General features: G+C 39.9%; 1 protein-coding gene across 3 annotated transcripts in view; it reads left to right on the top strand.

The window, feature by feature from the left end:
- ZNF521 (zinc finger protein 521) overlaps window positions 1-20,757 on the top strand; it is a 447,433-nt gene that overhangs the window by 121,323 nt on the left and 305,353 nt on the right. The gene's annotated exons all lie outside the window — the stretch shown is intronic.

The raw sequence follows: 20,757 nt of genomic DNA, 5'->3' as shown, positions 1-20,757 counted from the left end.
CATGTTTCTGCAGTAGACAAAAGAACTTGTGACATTTGATTTTATTGCCGTCTTTGCTTTCCCAGTATAGTTCATATTCCCATTGCACACCTTCCTGGATATACTGTAGGCACATGAGTTGTGGGTGCTGCAGCGATCACCAGCTGGACACTGGATCTATCACAGATACATGCATATTCGCCAACACACCAAGGATCTTGCACAGCAGTCCAAAGAAACTTTTTATTGCAAAAGGATCACATCAGAATAGGTGCAACGTTTCGGAATGACGGAGGGGTTCTGCGTGACTCCGAAACGTTGCACCTATCCTGATGTGACCCTTTTTGCAATAAAAAATTTCTTCAGACTGCTGTGCAAGATCCTTGGTGTGCTGGCTAATATGCATTTGCTTTCCCAGTGACAACTACTCCCCCAACTTCTTGTTTTAGTTTCATAGGAACAGAAATTTAGGGAAAACCTCCCCACCAAGGTCAAAGAAATATACAAATTTTTACATGTACTGTATGTGAGAGATGTAAGAACTTGGCCTGGGCAGCAAGTGGTTAAACACAATGCCAACTCTTTTTTTTTTTTGCTAGAAAATTACTTAGAATCTCAAAGCATTATATATACTTTTTTTTTTTCAGCAGAGGCCCGAGAGAATAAAATGGTGTTTTTTTTTTTATGCCATACCATAATTGTGCAGACATTTTTAAAATGCAAATGTGTGAAGAAAAATACATTTTAATACGATTTAGTGCATATTCACAAAATATAATACCCAATTTTTTTATTTTTTTTTGTAAAATATAAAAAATTAGCGGATAGGTGTCTAGGATGTCGCACTTTAAAATTGCACATGCCTGTGGAATGGCAACAAATTACACTACAATAAACTATCTATAGCTGACACTTTAAAAGCTTTTACAGGTTGCCACATTAGAGTTGTACAGAAGGACTGGTGGTAGAATTATTGCAATCAGTCTGGCGTGGGTGCACTTTAAACATTTGTTTTTTTACTTATTTTATTAAAATTTTATTTTTTGGACACACTTTTTTTTTTTTTTTCAGCAATGAAAATTGTATGAATAGAAAGGTTGAGATTGCCAAGCTGTAGGTATTGGTCCAGATAAAAATTATTTTATGAAAACAAAAAGTGCATATTAAGAGTTAACAGATGATGCTTTTTTTGGGTGGGGGGTCACACAAATTCTTCTTCAATAGCACTATATAATACAATAAAGACAAATTTTTCACATTTTTATATTGTAACGTAAACTTTTTTCTCTTTTGTATGTTTTAGGATTTGTTTGACCCCCAGAAACATGTTGACTGTCAACTTTAGATACACCCTTATATTATGAAAAATAAAGATTTATATTTAGACCAATCTCCCTATGGCTTGGTACCCTCATCTCCTCTTCTTTCCACACAAATTGACTGTCAAGAACAGGGGCAATAGCGAGCGTGTCACATTATAACAACCATTTGATAGTCAATACTACCACTAAACTTTGGGTTCGGTGCTCCACTACCCCAGTTCCCAAGCAAAAAAAGAAGACAAAGTTTAATTGCAACCACACCAAATCAAAATAAATGTATAAATACACTTTCAATTTATGCCATTTACCAAGTAATCAGCAGTTTTGGCATCTAAATTTCTATCTCTGTAATGGCGCTTTTCCACTGCATGGAACCGTACCGGTTCGGCATGCTTTTGTGCTTTTCCACTGTGGTACCGCATGGTATAGGGTCGGAACGGTTCGGTACGGTACGGTATAGGTTTGCTTTTCCACTGCATGGAACTGAACGGTACGGTACGGCTCTGAAAAAACAGTACCTACTCGATTGTGGTTCCAACAGGTACCAAACTGGTACCATATGCCACAATCCTTTGCATGCAGTCACTACTAGCCACTGATTGGTCAGAGAATCACACCCACCCCGTTGTTATCCCACCCACTTAACTTTAGTACTACTTTAGTGGAAAAGCAAACCTATAGCGTACCGTACCGAACCGTTCCGACACTATACCATGCGGTACCGCAGTGGAAAAGCAAACCGGGCCAAGCAGGGCCGAGTAGAGCCGAGCCGGTACTTGCAGTGGAAAAGTGCCATAACAGACCTCTTCAGTGCGGCTTAGCTCCTGAGCCTTGACGATGCAGATATGTATTCAATATGGCTGCACCTAGTATGAACTTTGTATGACACTGTAACTAGAGACTGACAAACCAAGAGAAAATATGTTCCTTTATCTGTCTGGTAAACAGTTGCATACTCTAACACTTTTTTCTTTATGTCATTGCTTTAAATCTCTGCTTATTTTGATTTGGAAAAAAAAAGTACTGCCAAAGAATGTGACCCCAGTGAACCCTATCTGATTTTTATGAAGGTTTATTCGATTTTATTTTTTATTTTTAGTGGACACATTTGTTCATTTGTCTTGATTGTAAGGAATGGAGTAGTTAATGCTGAATGGGTTAATCTGCTGTTACTTACTTTTAGATTTTGAAACGGTAATGGCAAACTGAAAAGCAGACAGTGTTGAATGCATGGTTGTTACCTGGGAATAATATGTTTCTTCACTTATGTACATCTGCGGACTTATTAATGCTAGTCAGGTTATGTGCAAGGATTCAAGAAAATTCTTTATTCCTCATTGACTCCTGACAGTTATTGTACCTAGGAACTGAGTAACGTGTTCTGAAGTGAGCAATTATGGAAATGTTTACTTCACTGGCTGCATGTAAATGTGTTCAGAGAATGTACCAGAATTTGTCCTTGGGGTATTTAATTCTCCTCAGGGCGATGAAAAGCAAATGATTTCTTTCTTTCCCTCATATTTTTAGTTTTATTTTTTTTATTTTTTTGTTGGTAGGGTTGTTTTTTTTAAATGATGAATGTAGAGCAAAACATCAAAAACTGCCAAGTCTTAACAACCAAAACCCTGTAGTACTTCTAGTTCATTTCTTAAAGTGCTAGATACAGAGTGACATATGCGTGTTGTGAATTCTTGTCGTAAAACATACCCAATTTAAAAATTTTACTTAAATAAAACTGTAAATATATTCCTGTTTAGAAAAGGTGTTGTGAAATGCAGTCTTATTTTTTTTTTTAATTCTTTCATGATACCTGGGTCATTCTAAAAGATGTGCCAGTCCTGAAAAAAAGATGCAATAGTTTATTGAATATTACAAGCATGTGATTCTACATGATCATGTTAACCCTTGGCCCTCTGTAATCAAAGTACCTACTTATTCTGATTGGCTGCAAGTGGAAAGTGAGTAAGCCTAAGGGCCGGTTCACACTAGTGCAATGCCAGACATTGTATTGCTGTGCAGATCACACGCATTGTCTGTGCAATGCGAGTTCAGCCATACAAACTGTGTGGCTGAATTTGCTTCGCATTTAGACCAAATGCGTACAGAACCCTTTTTTGTCCGCACAATGCGATCCAATTCTGCAAATCGCGCTACATTTTGCAAACTGATTGTGGGGTGTCATTAACTAAACATACACTCCGCAATCAGTTCGCATGAACAGGTTGCAATTTTGATGCGGTGCGCTTTTGCAGCAAATTTGCTGTAAATTAGCGCTGCATCTAGTTTAAACCGGCCCGAAAAACAGAAATCCTGTTGTGTGTTTTTTTTTCCTTAGTGTTCTAGCTAGTCACATGATGCCCTGGGATCATCTTCGTCTGCTCCCTGTGGTAGGAATTGAGCAGCCTTTAGTATTGCAGGGAACTGCACTAATGGTTATGACATCATCACAGCTTGGTCAGAACTGTCCTGTGTACCCAGGCCATAATTTCAGTGCGGCAGATGGAGAGAGAATGTGATTATTGCAGGGATACCTGCATTTTTAAATTTTAAACTGTCTGGTCAAATTATAAAAACTTTATATTTTATATAAACTTCTTTAATTTTTTTTTTTTTTTTGTTTTTGTATTGCATTGATCCAGGACTAATACTCGACTAATACTCGGACATATATTTTTTAATATATTCCTTTTTTTAAAAAAATAAGGAATTTACTGTATATGTACAGAACCGTGTAGTTGTAAAAGACATTTAGGTGGATACTGCCATATGTCTTCCATTCCATCCATTCAGCTGCTGTCATTTATATCAGAATACGTTTATTTAAGGCTTTTTTTTTTTCTCCCATCAAACCTGTGTATCACAATCAGGAAGTGTTTCCTTCACTTTCTGTTGGGTGATGGGGGTGTTTTTTGTTTTCCAACAGCGACACATGCAGGAATCAAAACCTTTTATTTAGAACCCCTATCAGTCCCCCCGCCCCCCCCCCCCTCACCTAAATTCTTGTGCCAGTGAAAAATATCCTTCACTAACCAGAAATAAAAAGTTGTGTCTGCAGTTACATGAGTCTGGGATTACTTCTTCCTGCTGCTCATGACATGCTGAGATAGTACACTGGGCTGCACATTTGGCATGGTGTACAGTTGGGGGAAATAATGAAAACAGACCGGGTATGAGCTTTTATGGCAGAAAATACCTTAAAAAAAAAAAAAAAATGACCTGTTAATGACTGTAAAGAAAAAAAGGGGTCATTTTTTTTTAATTAAAATAAGAAACATTGGTCTCAACCCAGTTACATTCCATATGTTTCTCTGTCTCATTCCCCATTCTGCCGAGCTGCAAACGGTGTGCTGCACATTTCACCTTTTCACCTTTTATGGTTTTCTTGTCATATCTAATATAATTTGAAGAACTCCATTGGTCCTGAGAATGAAAAGAGTTAACTATGAAAGAGTTAACAGCTCGCCAATTTGTCACCATTGCCTCCAAATCTTCTTGAGTGAAAGTTAAATGTCATTAAAGTTTGAGTTCATCAAAGTGGATTCCAACACCTACCATTTCCTTTGACGTTTCAGAACGTAAAATCTGCACCACTCTGCATTAATAAGTGTTGTTTGCTGACCTTTTTCTAGTACAATTTCTAATTTTTAGGTTTCACTTGAATACACTGTAGGTAGAGGTTTCATAACGCTGTTTTTTTTTTTATTTTCTTGCAGAGAATTGAGTTTTGTAGACATTACCTAACTCTTGATTTGTCACACTGGGATCAATAACGTTTCGCTGCTCTTAAACACACACAATCGCAAGGGAAACATAATAATTTTTTATTTTTTTTTATAAGTGCAGTAAAGTTAACGTGTTGTTGAAACAAAAACTCCTCTGACAGCTCTGTAATAAGTACACTGAATCTGGCAAATCTATCTGTAACTTTAGAAGGAGCACACAGTGGTAGCATACACTGTTGCATCCTACATTTTTATTTAAAATTGTCTGGTTTATCTTTAAGTAGCAATTCTTTATGTAATATGTTGTTTTTCCCATATTACATTCCGTGTACATTTCATATGTTTGCTAGCACATAATATCTAGCCTTAAAGTATAATTCTGCAGGCTTATTTATAAAGGATACAACCCCCCCCCCCCCAATTCCTATTTAGTTTTACATACTTTGTCTTAGACTGGTTCTAAAGCTGAACTTTAATGCCTGTTGCTGTCCTTTCTACATTGTAAAATCAAGTAGTCATCGGACTATTAGCTCAGGCGTTTAAAAAACAAAAGTCATATTAAAGGTAGATCTGTATATCTCTGGAAAGAAAAACAATATCAAGGATGCCAGCAGACAACCCTTTAATTTTAAAGTTTTTATTATAGCTAGTGAATTTCAAATCCTAATACGGATGGCTATTAATGGGTACATTTAGTATGAAGGATGGGTAGGCATTTGGCAGTCCTCAAAAGTGCTATGACCCATCTTGGAGTACCATGTCATTTAGCTGATAACAATTATACACTTTTATTACTCTTCAGTAAGTGGTCATTCTCATTGACTGGTCCTGTTGCCCAGAGCACTTCCAATGTTTGGGAGTGTCCATTATTTTTCCCCAGGGCATCCCTAAATATGCAATTTTTTTGCCTAAAACATGGCACTGGTCAGTCATATTAGATGTAGGATTGGACTGTTTACAGACATTCTATGTCAGTGAAGAAAACTTGGCACGGAGTCTGCACATGGAGATGCACTAAATTATCTGCTCTGTATACCTGCATTGATAGGTGGAGGAACAACTAAACACAACTCTCTAGAAGAAGAATGTGGATGAATGTTGGGTCTATTAATATGGTTGTTTTTTTTTCCACCTTTTTGTAAAAAAAAAGTGATTAGGTAATACTCCACCTCAAACAGGGAGCTCTGGATCTCACAAATGAGTTCTTTGAGCTGATGGGGTCATTTAAACAGTGTCCTTTAGGGGACTTTCCATATTGCTTCAAGCAGATAATGTTTTTTAGGGCCTGCTCACACGTGTCTGCATTCTGCTGCATAATGATGCATTTCAAGCAGAGCGGTATTGTATAAATGCCTAGGCCAATCCTGTCAACACCATATCCCAAAAAGAATATAAAAAAACTGAGAAAGTGGGACTTGGTAGGTGTTGAGCTCTCCCCTCAAGTTCTACTACAGTTGCATATATGTTTGTAAAAAAATCTCACTTTATTATATAAAGGTAAAAGCTCCAATCAGTGGAGACATAGCATAAAAAGTATAAGAACAGTATATGACATTGTATCACACTGAAAAAGATATAACCCATATCATAAGATTCCCAAAGAAAACTTGAGGGTAACTGCCCCTATACACCGACACTGAGTAGCCAGTGATGCAGAGGATGGACTCCTCCCTGGACTCCTCCCTTTTAGTTGAACCGGGACTCCTCCCTTTTAGTTGAACCGGGACTCCTCCCTTTTAGTTGAACCGGGACTCCTCCCTTTTAGTAGAACCGGGACTCCTCCCTTTTAGTAGAACCGGAACTCCTCCCTTTTAGTAGAACCGGAACTCCTCCCTTTTAGTAGAACCGGGACTCCTCCCTTTTAGTAGAACCGGAACTCCTCCCTTTTAGTAGAACCGGGACTCCTCCCTTTTAGTAGAACCGGGACTCCTCCCTTTTAGTAGAACCGGGACTCCTCCCTTTTAGTAGAAGCTGAGGGGGAGCTCAAGCAGAAAGGTCTTTCTTGTCTTTGTACTGCAGTTTATGTGAAAAGGGAAACTACATGTGCCTATTTGCATCTATGTGTTACCACAACTGCTGCAACACATAGAAAACTGTGTGAATGCAACCTTAATGTTTTATTTTACGAGTCCTAATTTAACACACTATTTTTCTTGACCTTCAATGGCCACATGTCATAGACAGGTGTAAATCCAAATTTCTGAGCTAACTAATAAAATTTGTCATTTAAACCTGAACTGTTGGCTTTCTCACCTTTACAAACTTTTAGCATTATTGTAAAGTCTAGTGCTCTTCTGTCTTTATTAATGACTGCAGTGGTTTATCACGATTTATAGCGGGTTTTAGTGTCAATGGGGGATGGACTGAACCCCCCAACACTATAGAAGGTGATGGGGCTGCCTTCCAGATGCATCTTGGGGACATTATCAGGCCTCCTCCTTTGCCTTGCATAACAGGCTCTCTGAAAAAAGCATGTGGGTTGTGATGTAACGTAAACGAGGGAGTCTGTGATGTAATTGTGTGAAGCAGGAAGTGAGCAGGCACTACGCTGAGCATTGCAATCCTCAGAGTATAGATTCCTTAAGATATACACATACAAAAACTGCAGTGTACAGGATTTCTGCATTAACACACGAGTGTATTTGTAATGCCTTTTTTAAATAAAGGAAAGAATGGAAGGCACTATGATCCTCGTGTGTTTATGAGGTGAAAATTATGAATAGCCTAAAGATGGATATTAAGATCCAAAGAATATTGCAGCCCTGAAAATAATAAACAATAAGAAACAATCTCAAATGGACAGAAATGGACAAATTGAAGAAATGTCTCTTGTGATAAAATTCATATAATATTGTGACGACATTCAATAGGTGCAATCCAGTGAACACGTGGATGCCACTATGAAAAAGGAAAAAGATCTCTCCACCATCAAAAATGAGTGAAATGCAAACTCACCAGAGCCAAATGCTGTCTAGATTATAGGACAGCAATCGAGTATTGTGCGACCAGTCTCAAGATCTTTGGGACATCAATGTAGTCAGCAACTTCCAGCCTCGTAGATAACCTCCAATGCGTTGATTGACTCAGCACGTCATGAAAGGGTTAAATTGAAAAAAAAAAATGGGAGAGGCTCATGGTGTAGTATGAAGTAAAAACCTAACTGGTCGACATATGCCTGTGGGTGTGAACAACTATCACGTAGATAATAGCCTAACAGCCGGGTCAGTGCTCCATACCACCAATTGGTGTGTTAGCCATCCTGGCCAGTCATATTGGCAGGTTCTCGTGTGTTGTTTATATGCTCTAGTCCCTCATCACATGTGCTGAGTGCCACTTTTTAATGAATGTTTTTTACATGTTATCTTGCAGTGTGTCTCCTTATTGCCTTGTTATTTTGAATTTTTCACAGGCACAAGTGCCTAAATAAAATCAACTTTTTTCACCTCAATAGTGGCAGTAGTGTCCTTAGTTGGCTTTCTGTGGTTGTGCTCCAGTGTTGGATCACTCCTACTCCCCTCTTTTTCAATTTTGTACTCCCCATCCAACGGCCACTTACTGTCCTCTCTCAGCCCATCAGTTGTGCTCATGTAAACAATGCTGTGTGGCTGAGTACACTTGGTTTTATACCTCTGAGGCCCATTACGGATCACCACCAATTTTGGGTTTTTTTCTTTGTGTTGGGTATGTCTTATGTATCTGTGAACATCTAGTGGTGTTTTACAGTATACAGTGGATCTGATCTTAGTTTAGGGAGGCATGCATTAATTGAGATATTAGCAACCCACAAAAGTTAACAGCATAGAAACTGTCATTGCCATTGTATATTTGAAAGGTTATGGGGCTGCCAGTCTTTTCCATCTTTATTTTGATGAGCCACTGACCTAGAACAAGCATGTGAGAACACTTGATTACTCATACTTGTTCATGGACTGTAATGCAGTAAGTAATAAAGTGAGGATGACCACAACCCTGGAATGTGCATCTTCTTAAACAGATAAGCAATGCATGCTCCCACATTCCTTTCTTGGCAGGTTCCCTTTAACCTTTTTACGGCTTAGTACAAATCTAAGAGCGTGAGGGATGCTTTTTTTTTTTTTAAAGATGTCAGAAATCGAGTTGTAAGGATTGATGAAGGTGGCTCAAATGTTCAAACAAGCCCACTATCCCACCTTTTTATAGTCTTGGGGATCTATGAAAAAATACAGCAATCAGCCATAATTTTATGACCGTGGGGGGTGTCATGGCGCTCTTCTAATATCCCAAGATGGTACAAGGAATGTGGGTGGATGGGAGGGGGGGTTATGGGGCTGCGTGGGGGGGGGGGGAACAAAGTTTGGTACTGTAGGGAAGCTATAGTCCGCGGCAGCCGGCTGAAGCGCGGAGAAGCCCTGAGAGATGCAAGAAAGGAGAGAGCGGCGCCAGCTTAGTATAGTACAAGTTTATTTAACACTGTTAAAATTGGTGACTCACTGTCCGAGGTTGGGTGAGACCGGTACACAAAGACTGTTAGGGTCATCCATCTTCCTCTTCCAGGATAGTGGTCATAGGAGAAGGTGGTGAGGTTCCAGAGGTATAGCCGAGCCGCTGTGGGGCTGCTAGTTGTCACTGGCCGCCCATCGCCTGACGAAGGAGCACGGATGCTCTGAACGCGTGCAACCCCTATTTTTCTCCTGCCAGGAAGTGATGTCATCAGGGATCAGAAGTCGGCAGCCGGAGCCCTGTTGTGCATGCTCCGCCGCGGCCAGTGACAACTAGCAGCCCCACAGCGGCTCGGCTATACCTCTGGAACCTCACCACCTTCTCCTATGACCACTATCCTGGAAGAGGAAGATGGATGACCCTAACAGTCTTTGTGTACCGGTCTCACCCAACCTCGGACAGTGAGTCACCAATTTTAACAGTGTTAAATAAACTTGTACTATACTAAGCTGGCGCCGCTCTCTCCTTTCTTGCATAATTTTATGACCACCCACCTAATATTGAGTAGGCCCCCTTTTACCACCAAAACAACTCTGACCCATCGAGGTATGGATGACACTAGACCTCTTAAGGTATGCTGTGGTATCTGGTGCCAAGCCATTGGAGCAGATCCTTTAAATCATGTAAGTTTTTCAAGGTGGGGCCCCTATAGATAAAATTTTGTTTTTCCAGCACATCTCATAGATGCATTGATTTGGAGGCCAAGTCAACATTTCAAACTCGTCGTGTTCCTGAAACCATTCTTGAACCATTTTTTTTTTCCATAAAGTTTTATTGGTGTTTCGGGTGTAGATACTTGAATATATATAAAGTCACATACAAAATAGTCATGTTGATTGAGTGTATATAATAAAGTATGAGCACACGTGGTTCAAGATAACAATTGAAGGGGGAAGAAAAACATGCAAAGTGTATTTTCAGAGCACAGTGTACATGGTAGCATATTGGAAGATAATCAATATTCATCATTAATGGAAGTTAAGTCTTAACCCAAGGTAACCAAGGTTTTAATTTTTCTGGAAATATGTTAAATCTGCCCAAGTGGATAGCTTGTTTCTCATATTCATAGGTGCTATTGATAGATACAATCACTTCAGATACACATGGGGCTGCAGCTGTCTTCCAGTGTCTAGTGATTGTCAGCTTAGATGCCAATAAATCGTGTCCAACTATGGTACGGAGTGAGGCGGGGAATTTGCCTATCTCTAGGTTGAGTAAAGCTAGTGCTGAGGTAGGTGGAGTTAGGATGCCTGTGACAGAGGATATCATTTTAAATATTTGGTTTCAAAAGCTGGTGAGACTTTTTCAGGTCCATAGTATGTGAAGGAGGTTGCCAGCCTGACCATAACCACGCCAACATAACGGAGACTGAGAGGGGTAAAATTTAGCTCTTGAACCATTTTTGTAGTCTGGAAAGGTGCATTATCCTGCTGAAAGAAGCCACTGCCATTAGGTGTACTTGATGAGCAACAATCTTTAGGTAGGTGGTACGTGTCAAGCAACATCCACATGAATGGCAAGACCCAAGGTTTCCCAGCAGAACATTGCCCAAAGCATCACACTTCATCTGCCAGCTTGCCTTCTTCCCAAGCTGCAACCTGGTGCCATCTCTTCCCCAGGTAAAAGGCACACACGCACCCAGCCATTGATGGCTTCCAGCTATTGCCTTGCACAGACCTCTTCAGTGCTACCCCTCTTTTGTTTTTTTTTTTCTATATTGTCAGCTTGTTTTGATCTATGAATGATTATTGATGGAACACTCTCGTTGTACATTGTACACATCTGGTCTGCATGGTTTATCTCTCCAGAAAATCTATAGTATAGCTGTACCAATGTAGACTGCAAGTATGCATTCTACCCTTTAGTTGTATGAGTCAAGAAAGTTGATGTAATGCATGACTATTGCTCTAAAGTATTGTACAGGTCTTTTGAGTATTGTAACCAGTAAGTAATGTAGCCTGTATATACCATGCTCTCTATATTTCTGCATTGTTGCAGAAAGGTATGTCTTTCATTTGATAATTATTCGTTGTGGTTCCACTTCTCAGGGAGAGCTTCTTGAAATCCATCAGTTTTTCAGAGAAGCACCACTCAAGTTCCTTTGCTGACATTGTCTTTTTTTTTTTTCCCTCTCCACCCCCCCTCACTTCTCCAGCTCATCCCCTTTATCGACAAGCTCATCAGTGCCAGAGCTCTTCAGTATTCCACTCCTGTCTTTTGTGAAGTGATTTTGCCCAGACACGTCTGGCTCAGGGTGAAGTGCCCTCCCCTGAGAGCACACTCTGCAGCCCCAGGTCGCCAGCGCCATGAATGCATTATTATCCCAATTTCCATCCTGTTGCCACGGCAGCACTTTTGGAGCTGCTGGGTTATTAAGTCGTACATCACTAATACCCTGATATGAGCAGAAGTTGGATTTAATATCGGCCTTTGATCAGATTACTCTCCAACAGTCAGCTGTCATTACAAAATTCCTTTGCTTGTTATGTTCTCCGAGCTTCGGCCTGTGTGTCTGTTTAGAAATGAGTGACAAACCTGAGACGCAGGTAATTTCAGGCTGGAGACATCCACGGCACAGACTAATCTATTTAGCTGACCTTTCCTGAGATTTGTACATTGTAGCATCTCGGTGTACATTTTTATAACAAATACACCTTTTATGCCTTCTTGGCTGAGTAATACTTTGTTTAAAAGTGTCTTTTTTTTTTTCCCTCATCCAAGTCCTCGGGTAATGTATAAAACATGGTGCTTCAGGTAGAGATGAAGGGTAAACTGATGTCCCCCTAAATGGCCAGCCTGTGTATGCACCTAACACTTCACTGAGCAATCTGTCAACATGTCAGCAACACATGTTTTATAAAAAGCCTCCAGTGGGAGCAAAGGCTCCTGCCAGGGCTTAGGAAATGCTTTGAATTCAGCAGAATTCTATTGCTAGAGCCCCCAGAGGTTCCTTTTACAATGCCTACATTTCAGAAATTTGAACTCAGGACCCTTAGGGGGTTCTCTCCGAATGCCTGAAAATGTAGAGTTATATTGTTGCGTGTCCCCAAGCGGTCTTTACTAATACCTGAATTCGGAGAAGCTGGAAATTACAGAGCTCCCCAGGGGGAGCTTTATCCACACCAGGAAGAAGAGAATAACTCTGCAGGGATATTGCTTAATGCATTGCTGAAATAAAAGAATTTGAGAGAGATGTGTTGAAGTGTTTTTTTTTTCCTCCCTCTCTCTCTCTCTCTCTCTCTCTCTCTCTCTGGCCACTCCTTCAGCTTAGCAGAGTCCTTAAAGACAAAGTCAGATTCTAGAAGCAGCTGGGCATTTTTAATGAAATTTTTCAGCCTGGCTTTTGAAACAGTCAGAAGTCTGATGCCCACATGAATATAGTTTTCTTTTGAAGGATGTAAGAATTATCTTTTTTTTTTTTTTCTTTTAAATTTTCATATAATGCCAGATATTTCACTTTTGATCCACAGCCTCCTATTTACCCTATGCTTCATCAATGTCGGATATTACTTCATTCTTTATTCGAATGCTAGATTACCTTTGATAGTTACATAGTTACTCAGGGTCCTTTCACATGGGCTTTCCACCCAGCGGACTCCGTTTTGCTCAGCGGGGGTCGATCCGCCGATCCCTGCTGAGCAGGTGGAAGACCGGTCCGTTTCCGCTCACTGTGCTGGGACAGACCTGTCAGATCCCCGCTCTTCCCTATAGGAGATCAGCTGATAACGGACCGCCTGTCCAATTTCATCTGATCCGATCCTCCAGACGGATGGAAAATAGGGTTTCCATCCTTCTGGATTTAACGGACAGGATCGGATCTGATAGCGGCGGGTGTCAGCGGAGATGCCACCGCTGACATCCGCCGCCTCATAGGGATGCATGGAGCATCCGATCAGGTCTGCGTGAAAAAACTGACAGACAGACCTGATCGGAAAGCCCACGTGAAAGGGGCCTTAGGTTGAAAAAAGATAGTCTTATCTAGTTAAACCAATAAAATAAAAAATCCTACAATCCCATATACACAATCCTACACCCACAGTTGATCCAGAGGAAGGCGAAAAACTCCAGCAAAGCATGATCCAGTTTGCTACAGCAGGGGTAAAAATTCCTTCCTGATCCCCGAGAGGCAATTGGAAATTCCCTGGATCAACTTTACCTATAATGTTAGTACCCAGTTATATTATGTACATGATGATCTTTTACTTTATGTATCTCTCATAACTCTTGTCTTTTTTTTTTTTTTTTTTATGCCTCTTGTAGATTTTTTCTTAAATTAACATGATATTGTATTCATAAGAATAATTAGCCTTTCGTGTGTAGTTATTTTAACACAAAACCAGAACCTGGGTTTACGGAATGCAGACGCCATTTAATGGTACATTTTGAAGAAGGTAATTATGCAGACCACAGTGAACTCTATGTCCTGAACAATATCCAATACGTAGAAAAAAAAAAAAACAAAACGATTTTCATGCCTTTCATTTTCTTTCTCATAAGAAATAAAAGCACACACTAAGGCAAAGGCACAAAGAATGGAGAGTCACATATGCTCAGATCTTATTAAAGGAGCTTATTTTGGTATTGACTTTTCTGATGATTCCTAGTGATGTCCTTTGACTCTGTCACCTGACCCCATCAGGGGAGAGCCTGGGCTGTAGGCTCATGTTTGCTTTCTGCTCTCCGGGGACCAAACTGGGACTCCAGCCTTTTTCATTTACAGACAAAGACAAGTGAGAGCTCTCTGACAAAAGAAACAGTCTAGTTTAAAACTGTTCCAGCTGTTCCTGCTCTTAACTAAAACAAAAACGTACAGTTTTTTTTTTTTTTTTTTACCTTCCCCCTCATGTTTACGATGGAAACTTCTGCTAAGTAACATCAGACTAAGTGGGGAAGTACATCAATGTTATGTGCTCTGGATGGCTTTTATGTGGTCTTTTTCACTGCACCATGCTAGTGATTGTACTCTTCATTACATTCTATTTACTGCAAGGGAGAAATATTTGCTGCAAGAAAGTTTACTAGAGGCGCTAGGTAAAATGCAAAGGTCTTTTATTTAGGTCCATCGGTCAGGGGTATCCTAATTTGTTGCCGCTCGTGTGTGTAGGCTGGGTTAGCAATACTTGTGCTGAAATATTCAAATTCTTTACAAAACCAAGTCACAGCTGAACTCTGGGAAAAGGGCTAAATATAGACTTGAAGTACATGGGGGCTCCTTCCAAAGGATTTGTGTTGCTGTCTATCCAGTCCTGAGATTGAGACTGCCAGTTACATCTAGGCTGGCAACCTAACTTTCTCTGCTGTAGTTATTCAGTACAGCTAGGTTACCTCCCTGCCCCCAGATTGTGACTGGACAGTGAAGGAGAAGCAGCAGACTGATGAGCTTGTTTCTCTGTCACTCTGCCCTCCTCCTTTTTAACTTGCAGCGTAAATGACTGGTGTCTTGTGCTCCATCTCCCTCTCCCTGTGTAAGCTCTGCAGTACAAGGGTATTGCAAAAGCATAATACCAAATAAAATTCACATACTGCAGGCATTAAAAAAGAAAAATACATGTAGTATAATTGAAAGCATAACTGTAGTTATTTGTGTTATGTATATGTGCCTTGGGGTTTAGCTTTAGGTTGAATAATGCCTGGTAAGGATGCACTGATACCATTTTAAAATGGAGTAAAAGTACCAATACTTTTTTCTCAAATATTCGCCAATGCCAACTTGTAGTGTCATGTGACACATATTAAATGAGCAAATATAATCGAATGCTAAATAATTTTATGTGGTTCTGTTTATTTTATTATGTTATATATTGCGTTTTGAACTACATCTGATTGGCATGACATGTGAACCAAACAGGCCGGTTCACATATGTGCAGGCCGGCCGCAGTGCCATTTTTAAAAAGAGTCGGGTAAGATTTTCAGTCCAGTTCAGGTGCAATTTTCTGTGTTATATACTTAAAAAATTTGCACCTGGACCACTGAACAAAATTGCACAAGACTCTTTTTATAAATCGCACTGAAACCGCCCCCATACATATGTAAATCTGATTTAAAGACGGCAGCTACAGTCTGTGGATTTGATGGTATCAGTTTTTAGTATCGGAGCATTTGCACAAGTACAAGTTATCATGCAAAATGCTTAGTATCGGTGCAATGCTAATGCATTGCACTGAACAAATCTAATCAATGGCTTTTTTTTTTCTTTTTAACAGACCACAGTATTACAAAAAGGCAATCAGACTTCACATATTAACAGCAAAGAAAAGGGGGGATATCATAAACCATTAGAAGAAAAAGGGAAATAAAAATTTAAAAAAAGGGGAAAAAAAAAAGCTTTGATATAGTCAGATTACCAGGAGGTTTACCAGTGAGGTGTTGAGATCCAATTTACCCTCCCCTTATAAAGGGGTAAATTAGTGTTCTCAAGCAAGGCCATTCAGGAAGGGAAGACAATATGGTCCTTTTCCAAGGAAGATAAGTTTCTTGGCAAAAAAAAAAAAAAAAGAGTAGGACTCTGATCATTTTCGTACAGAGCAGTCGATCCTCCAATACGATAACCGGCATATTCTGAAGTTGTATATTTTGTGTATTGCTAGTGGATTTTCCATAAAGGCAGAAACCTCTGACCAAATAGCGCAAATGCAACCGCAGAACTACACAGTATAGATGAAATCTGCTACAACACAGCCTTTGAAGCATAGATAAACTTTTAAGGTTGTTTACCTGGTGCATAGTATATTTGGTGGAACCGTTTCTAATCTCTCAACTATATCACCAAGGACATACACATTCCTTCAAATTCAGACCAGTCAGATAGGAGTATAGTTTTTTGTCTTTCCCTAGCTTTGTAGTCTTTAAGGTGTGTATTAGTGAGTAGAACATCCGAATAGTTTGAGATAATTTACCTCGTTTGGAGAAGAGCTTTTCTAGGGTAGGATGACCTAGCTTAATGTTCCCAACCAAACATGTGCTTTGGCTGCATGGCATAGTTGAAAGTACATGAAGAAAGACGTAGATGGTATGTGGAATTCCTCCTGAAATTGGAGAAAGGTCCTAAAAATGGACTCCACATGCATATGACAAATATTTAACACCCATCGAGCCCCAGTATGTAGCGTTGTAAATCCAGCAAGGGTAGGTGTAAACTATATGGGGTTATTGGGTGTGTGAGACCAGATGTCTTCAAAGCTTTTGTTTCCTTCTGTTTTCCTTCTATATGCAAAATTGCCACCAAAGGGGAGTGATCACAGATACTCCTGGGAAGGTAGTATGTGTCAAGAATCTGTAGTAGTAGGTTTGAAGTATAGAATGCCCAATCAATACATAAAATGTGCCGTGTGAGTCAGAGTAGAAAGAATAAATGAGCTTTCCTAGATTCCTGTATTGTCAAACAGCTGGTTTGAATACTGGAATAAGTTAACGGTGTGGCTGATGAGCGCTGCAGCTAATGCAATGTCAGTTCATCGATGAATGTGGGCGGCCATACCCCAAACATTACTATATATATGTTTTTTTACTGTAAAATTACTGAAATATTTTAAACCCTTCTAGTTTTATTTTCAGTATTCACTGGGCAGCACACGGTGTGCATTAGTAATGTGAAGGAGGGCATACGTCATAGGGTACAATACACATAGATATTCAAAAAAGGCCCATGAGGTCTGTTTCTTTGGCTAATGAAGTTTCACTCTACTCTAAACCACCACTATTGAGATCAGGAAACCAAGCACTAATGATATGCTTATTATTTTGTTCCATTCGTTCTCATTACATAACTCAGGTCTTTAATGAGGACAGCAATATGGCATTCTGTACTGATATTGGCATAGCTGTAAAACCGGTTAGGGACATATGATTTTAGCTAGAGAATTATGCCCATTTAAGTGAAAACAAATATATTTAAATTGTATGCATCTCTGCATCTTTGATTTCCTTTAGCAGAAGTCAAATGCTTTCTGCATGTGCAACTAATGAAAATGAGAATACATTTCCTCTGCTCCATTATCATGAAAATGATGTGGTCATTCAAAGACTTTGGACTGAGCTGCTCTTAGTGGTAACCACATATCTCCCCACCTCACCAGCCTCCATCATCTAGCTTTAGGATATTGAGGGTCCATTCATACCTATAATTCTTTCATGAGTTCTGAATTGATTGTGGCGGCTCAGAAATAAGATAGTGGACTAGTGTTCTCCACAGCTTCATCTATTGATGTTCATTACTGCCTCTGTTTTATGTTCAGCAATCTAAATAGGTTTCGAAATAATATCAGTTTTTACAGTATTCAAAAAGTATTATTAAAAAGCTTGCACCACTTGCACCGAATATGAATGTAAGTTTGGATTAACTACCAGAGGATGTAAAACAAGCTGGGGTGAGTAAATGTGTAGTTTGGAAACATTACTGAAAAAAACCCTAAAAGCAGGACATTTTTCAAGTGTCCCCTTCAGGCCTCATGCACACTGGGCATTTTAACTGCTTTTAGAGGAGTCTTGCATTTTTGTTTCTCCCTTTAAATGCCCCTAAATGTTATCCTATGTGTCCATGCACACTTCAGGTGTTTATAGGCGTTAAACAATTTAGAGGCAAAAAAAAAAACCCACTGCCAACGCATTCAGGAGCAGCAGCGTTTTGGCAGAAAAAAAAAACTCCTAATGCAATGTGCATAATTGCTAGGTTCATTAAAGACTTGGGCATTGACTCCTTTCAATGGCCAGAATAAATTAATATTCTGGCCAATTAAATTAATAAACGCTCAATTGCTTGATATGCTTAAATACTCCTAAGCGCTATTGCAAAAATGCAGCTTTAGGTTTGTTTTTGATGCTGCTTTTCTCCTGCCAGAAGAAAGGCGTTTAGAAGAGCTGGGCAAATGCCCAGTGTGCATGATGCCTCAAGGAACAACTATGGAAAATTAACAAAAAGTGATCATGGTAAACTGTGCATAGGTTTTAATGTAAATTTAAAAGTCTTTTTGTTTACTTTCACATAAAGTAGGGTCTTTATTACTGTTGGTGTCCAAGCTTGGGTACATTTATCCTGTTTCTGTTCTGGTGACTATTGTCGCCAAGAGTAAAAGTGAATGAAGTCCACATTTTTTGCATTGTCACTGAAAAGAGACCAAAAAGGTTGCACAGAATTGCACTACAAGGGAAATCATATTATGTTCAATGGTGCCTGTTCTCCTCGGTGCAACTTAGCACGGTGCAATTTTGGAAAAAATTCTGGTGCTACTTTGGTGTGATTTACAGTGGGACTTGGCCCCAAAGAATATGCAAAAATGCAGCTAGTGGCATCAGTCGCACTACATATTCACATTGAAAATCGTTGCAAATTCGAATCACATTAGTGTGAAAGAGGGTGAACCGACACATCGCTTTACTTTCATGCACAAGTTTTGGTGCAGTATCTCACAAAAGTGAGTACAATTCTCAAATTTTTGTAAATATTTTTTTTATATCTTTTCATGTGACAACACTGAAGAAATGACACTTTGCTACAATGTAAAGTAGTGAGTGTACAGCTTGTATAACAGTGTAAATTTGATGTTCCCTCAAAAAAACTCAACACACAGCCATTAATGTCTAAACCGCTAGCAACAAAAGTGAGTACACTCCTAAGTGAAATTGTCCAAATTGGGCCCAATTAGCCATTTTCCCTTCCTGGTGTCATGTGACTCATTAGTGGTACAAGGTCTCAGGTGTGAATGGGAAGCAGGTGTGTTAAATTTGGGGTTTCCGCTCTCACTCGCTCATACCGGTCACTTGAAGTTCAACATGGCACCTCATGGCAAAGAACTCTCTGAGGATCTGAAAAAAGAATTGTTGCTCTACATAAAGATGGTCTAGGCTTTAAGAAGATTGCCAAGACCCTGACACTGAGCTGCAGCACGGTGGCCAAGACCTTACAGCAGTTTAACAGGACAGGTTCCACTCAGAACAGGCTTTGCCATGGTTAACCAAAGAAGTTGAGTGCACATGCTCAGCGTCATATCCAGACGTTGTCATTGGAAATAGACGTGTGAGTGCTGCCAGCAGTGCTGCAGAGGTTAAAGGGGCGGGGGGTCAGCCGGTCAGTGCTCAGACCATACACCGCGCACTTCATCAAACTGGCCTGCCTGCACAAGAAAGCCCACAAACAGTTTGCTGAACACAAGCAGACTAAGAACAAGGATTACTGGAACCATGTCCTATGGTCTGATGAGACCAAGACAAACTTATTTTGGTCAGATGGTGTCAAGCGTGTGTGGGGGCAACCAGGTGAGGAGTACAAAGACAAATGTTTCTTGCCTACAGTCAAGTATGGTGGTGGGAGTGTGATGGTCTGGAACTACATGAGTGCTGCCGGCACTGGAGAGCTACAGTTCATTGAGGGAAGCATGAATGCCGACATGCACTGTGACATATTTATGCAGATATAAATAGAAGAGAAATTTCCGCGCTAGATGTGACAGAAAACCAAATGATTGAGAACAATAATAGTGAGCAGCTAGCACAAAATCAACTAACAGTGATTCAAAAAATACAATAAAAACCAAAAAGTGCAGCGCTGAAATCAGTATACAATTATATAGCTGAAAAGCTCATATAAAGAAAACAAAAAAGGAGAGGGGATAATGTCCAAATGAATAGTCCCAATATTAAGTGCAGAGATGTGAATCCACGTGCAAAATAACTTTCTTCCAGTGACACCAGGGAAAATATTTATGCAGAGCATGGTTCCCTTCCCTTCAGAGACTGGACCACAGACATTATTCCAACATAACGACCCCAAACACACCTCCAAGACGACCGCTGCCTTGCTAAAGAAGCTGAGGGTAAAGGTGATGGACTTGCCAGGCATGTCTCCAGACCTAAACCCTATTTTGCATCTGTGGGGCATCCTCAAATGGAAGGTGGAGGAGTGCAAGGTCTCTAATATCCACCAGCTCCGTGATGTCTTCATGGAGGAATGGAAGAGGGCCCAGAAGACAATCTGTGAAGCTCTGGTGAACTCAATGCCCAAGAAGGTTAAGGCAGTGCTGGAAAATAATGGTGGCCACACAAAATATTGACTCTTTGGGCCTAATTTGGACATTGTCACTTAGGGGTATACTCACTTTTGTTGCCAGAGGTTTAGACATGAACGGCTGTTTTGGGTTATTTTGAGGGGACAGCAAATTTACACTGTTATACAAGCTGTACACTCACTACTTTACATTGTAGCAAAGTGTTATTTCTTCAGTGTTGTCACATGAAAAGATATAAAAAAAATATTTACAAA

The sequence above is a fragment of the Pelophylax lessonae genome (assembly GCF_965119305.1).
Source record: "Pelophylax lessonae genome assembly, chromosome: 5".
NCBI classification, from domain to species: domain Eukaryota; kingdom Metazoa; phylum Chordata; class Amphibia; order Anura; family Ranidae; genus Pelophylax; species Pelophylax lessonae.
This window is presented reverse-complemented; position numbering and strand designations above follow the sequence as displayed.